The sequence below is a fragment of the Arachis ipaensis genome, chromosome B10 (genome assembly GCF_059453495.1).
Source record: "Arachis ipaensis isolate K30076 ecotype BB chromosome B10, ASM5945349v1, whole genome shotgun sequence".
Taxonomy (NCBI): domain Eukaryota; kingdom Viridiplantae; phylum Streptophyta; class Magnoliopsida; order Fabales; family Fabaceae; genus Arachis; species Arachis ipaensis.
This window is the reverse complement of record NC_142435.1, coordinates 102,167,346-102,172,210: the sequence shown is the minus strand read 5'-3', so window position 1 is coordinate 102,172,210 and position 4,865 is coordinate 102,167,346. Positions and strand designations below refer to the sequence as shown.

The window sequence follows — 4,865 nt, the reverse complement described above, 5'->3', positions numbered from 1 at the left end:
TCCGGTTTAATTCAAGTCATCTTCTACTTTTCTGTTTATTGCATTTTACTTTTCCTTGTTTAATTTCTGCAAATCCAATTCCCAATTCCATTTACAATTCAAGCCATTTACATTTCTTGCACTTTAAGATTCTGCAATTTACATTTCTTGCAATCTAAGTTTCTGCAATTTATATTACTTGCACTATAAGATTCAGCCTCTTTAATTTCTCTGCACTTTAAATTCTTGCCAATTGTCCCTCTCCCTTTTAATTTCATGCAATTTAGCTTCTGTCGAATACAAACCACTCAAATCAACTCTTGATTCGCTAGACTAAGTCATCCACTAAACAAAAATTGCTCAATCCTTCAATCGACCTCACTCCCGTGAGTTTTATTACTTGATGCGACCCGGTGCACTTGCCGGTTAGTTTCGTGTTGGATCGTTTTCCACACATCACAAACAATTTTGAGCTGAAACCTCAATTAGTTTCTCTGATGTAGCAGAACTGCAAGTTCCATGGACTTCCATATGAAGATCCTTTTCAGTTCTTAACTGAATTCTTGCAGATCTGTGATACTGTTAAGACTAATGGAGTAGATCCTGAAGTCTACAGGCTCATGCTTTTCCCTTTTGCTGGAAGACACAGAGCTAGAGTATGGTTGGACTCTCAACCCAAAGATAGCCTGAACTCTTGGGATAAGCTGGTCACAGCTTTCTTAGCCAAGTTCTTTCCTCCTCAAAAGCTGAGCAAGCTTAGAGTGGATGTTCAAACCTTCAGACAGAAAGAAGGTGAATCCCTCTATGAAGCTTGGGAGAGATACAAGCAACTGACCAAAAAGTGTCTTTCTGACATGCTTTCAGAATGGACCATCTTGGATATATTCTATGATGGTCTGTCTGAATTAGCTAAGATGTCATTGGATACTTCTGCAGGTGGATCCATTCACCTAAGGAAAATGCCTGCAGAAGCTCAAGAACTCACTGATATGGTTGCTAATAACCAGTTCATGTACACTTCTGAGAGGAATCCTGTGAGTAATGGGATGCCTCAGAAGAAGGGAGTTCTTGAAATTGATACTCTGAATGCCATATTGGCTCAGAACAAACTATTGACTCAGCAAGTCAATATGATTTCTCAGAGTCTGAATGGAATGCAAGCTGCATCCAACAGTACTCAAGCTGCATCTCCACACACTTATCTGAAATTCTCACCAACGATATACATAAGTATTTCTATCTTTATTCTCTTTCTATTTATTATTTATTTTCGAAAACTCCATAATCAATTATTATCCGCCTGACTGAGATCTACAAGATGACAATAGCTTGCTTCATACCAACAATCTCCGTGGGATCGACCCTTACTCACGTAAGGTTTATTACTTGGACGACCCAGTGCACTTGCTGGTTAGTTGTATCGAAGTTGTGAATGAAAAACAATTTATTAAGACGTGCGTACAGAGTTTTTGGCGCCGTTGCCTGAGATCACAATTTCGTGCACCAGAGCTCTGTTGTAATTTGATGGATCAATAATAGTTTTCATTATTCTTCTTCTTTCTTTTCTCTTGATTTTACTAGAACGCTTTCAATCTTCATCCTATTGGGTAGTTATCTTGGAAAAGAAGTTATTCATACTTAGATCTCTTCGGACCATGGAAGAAGAATGAAGAGATCATGCTAGAAATGCTTTCTCATGTTGGACCGAATTGGGGTTTGGATGGATATGGTGACATATAATCCTACCAATACTTTGATTTGGGAATACATGTGGTATAATCAGTGACCATACTTCATCTCTTCTCATGAGCAATTAGACCAAGGAATTGGCTATTGATCAAGATTTGAGAGATTGGGTTGCCAAGGAATTGGAATCCAATCACTTAAGATTGCCAAGGAGATCAATGAATGCATTGATTGAGGAAGAGATGAGAATGAACTTGATCTGGAGAATACAACATCTCCTGAACCCAATTAATCCCCCATTTCTGATCTTACCCATTCTCTTTAATTTCTACCATTTACTTTTATGTTCATCTTCCCTCTTCCCCATTTAAGATTCTGCAATTTACTTTCCGTCATTTACATTCAGTTCTTTATTTCCAGCAATTACATTTTCTGCCATTTACTTTCCCGCCATTTAATTTCCTGCAATTCTCCAATCAATTTCTACTTAGCTCAACTAGAACATTCCTCCAATTAAAGTTGCTTGACCAATTAATCCCTGTGGGATTCGACCTCACTCTATTGTGAGTTTTTACTTGACGACAATTCGGTGTACTTGCCGAGGGAAATCTGTTGAGAGACAAGTTTCTGTGCATCAAGTTTATGGCACCGTTGCCGGGGATTGATTTTGTATCAACAATGATTAAATTGGTAGATAACTAGACTGAGCACTTTTCTTTTGTTTGATTTGATTTCTGTTTGATTGATTCACTTTCAGTTTTAGTTATTTTCTTCCCGCTACCCCTACCCGTTTGTGGTTTTCTCTTATTTGTTACAATTTAGTTCACTAACCCACTAACTGTTTGATATATTGCATCACTCACACTAACATCATTTTTAACAAGAATACTCTCTATCTCCCTTTTGCTTTGGCCTTGTTGGTTGTATGACAGGTAGAAGAAGTGGGACTTCAACTTCTTTTGATTCTGAACCTGAGAGGACCTATCTTAGATTAAGGAGCGAAGCAAGAGGAAAGAGAGTTGTTGGTGCTGAGGAAGAGGAAGAGTACTTTGAACCAGACATGGATGAGAATATAGAGAACCATCATGAAGAAGATGCTCACAACCATGGCAGAGAAGGTCCAGTGCATCATGCTGAGCAAGAGAGAAGAGTTCTGGGATCTTACATAAACCCAAATCCAAGAAACTGTGGAAGTAGCATCCAAAAGCCAACCATACATGCTAATAACTTTGAACTAAAGCCACATCTTATCACCCTTTTTCAGAACAACTGTTCATTCGGATGAAGTGTCCAAGAAGATCCCAATCAACATCTCACCACATTCTTGAGGATATGTGATACTGTGAAGTCTAATGGTGTTCATCCCGACACCTATAGACTGCTTCTGTTTCCCTTCTCACTCAAGGACAAAGCATCTAAATGTTTGGAATCCTTCCCGAATGAGAGTCTAACAACCTGGGAAGATGTGGTGAACAAATTCTTGGTGAGATTCTATCCTCCTCAAAGAATCAACAGGTTGAGAGCTGAGGTATAAACCTTCAGGGAACAAGATGGTGAAACTCTCTATGAAGCATGGGAGAGGTTTAATGACTTGACAAGAAGGTGCCCGCCAGATATGTTCAATGAATGGGTGCAGTTACACATTTTCTATGAAGGTCTTTCTTATGAATCAAAGAAGGCAGTAGACCACTCATCTGGGGGATCTCTGAACAAGAAGAAGACCATTGAAGAAGCCATAGATGTCATTGAGACTGTAGCTGAGAATGACTACTTCTATGCTTCTCAAAGAGGCAACACTAGAGGAGTGATGGAGCTAAACAACGTGGATGCACTGCTGGCCCAAAACAAGATGATCACCAAGCAGCTGGCTGACCTTACCAAGAAGATGGAGAGGAACCAAGTGGCAGCAATCACCACCTCATCAGCAACCCAAGAAGGAGTGAATGCAGAAGCAGAGGGTGATCAGGAACAAGCCAACTACTTTGGAAACTCACCTTGGCAGACCCATGATCCATACTCAAAAATTTATAATCCTGGTTGGAGAAACCACCCAAACTTTGGATGGGAAAATCAACAAGATCAAGGCCAAGATCAGAGATGTCACAACCCCAACAACAATGTGGCTCACCAATATTCCACACAGAGATTATATCAGCACCCATCTAACAACACCTCTCAACATCCATATCAAAATCAAAATGGCCATTCTCATCCCTCCAACCCCAACTCACCATCATCCGAAGATAGACTCTCAAGGATTGAGACTCTACTTGAACGCATATGCAAAGAAGTTCAAGACAGTAAAATATTTCGAGAGGAAGTGCGGTCCAATATGCAGAATCAAGATGCTACCATCAAGAAACTTGAGACACAAATTGGCTACTTATTCAAGCAAGTTTCCAGCCATAACCTGTGCAGCAACACCGATCCAAACCCAAGAGAGGAATGTCAAGCTATCACCCTCAGAAGTGGGAAGGAATTGAAGGAAACTCCCAAGAAATCACAAGAGAGAAACTCAAATGAAGGGGAAGAGGAACGAGATGAAGTCCAAATTTCCACTCCCAGTTCACAGCAAAAAGGAGAAATGCGGAAGCCAGACGTCCCAAAAGCTCCATACCCTCAGTAATTGAAAAAGAAGGGGGATGACAACCAATTCTTAAGATTTTTGGAAATCTTCAAGAAACTACAAATCAACATACCCTTTGCTGAAGCAATAGAGCAAATGCCACTCTATGCCAAGTTTTAAAAGGAATTAATGACCAAGAAGAGAAGCTGGAAAAGCAATGAGACTGTGATACTAACTGAAGAATGTAATGCCATCATTCAGCACAAACTGCCCCAGAAATTGAAGGATCCTGGAAGCTTCTAGATTTCTTGTATTATAGGGGAAATCACAGTGGAGAAGGCTCTATGTGACTTAGGAGCCAGCATAAATCTGATATCTGTAGCTATGATGAGAAAAATGAGGATTGAGGAGGCCAAGCCAACAAAAATGGCCCTACAACTGGCAGACCGATCATTCAAGTTTCCTCATGGCATAGTAGAAGACTTACTGGTGAAGGTAGGAGATTTTATCTTTCCAGCAGACTTTGTAGTATTGGACATGAAGGAAGAAGCCAAGGCCTCCATCATCCTGGGAAGACCATTCTTGGCCACTGCTGAAGCTATCATTGATGTCAAAAAAGGTGAACTTACCCTGA

The 4,865-nt window shown here is 40.2% G+C and overlaps 1 non-coding gene across 1 annotated transcript; it reads right to left on the bottom strand.

Moving 5' to 3' along the window:
• Positions 1 to 731: 731 nt before the first annotated feature.
• Positions 732 to 839, bottom strand: LOC148581110 (small nucleolar RNA R71). The gene has a single exon (XR_015899112.1). It is a non-coding gene; the product is annotated as a small nucleolar RNA R71 (small nucleolar RNA).
• Between the last annotated feature and the right edge of the window lie 4,026 nt (positions 840 to 4,865).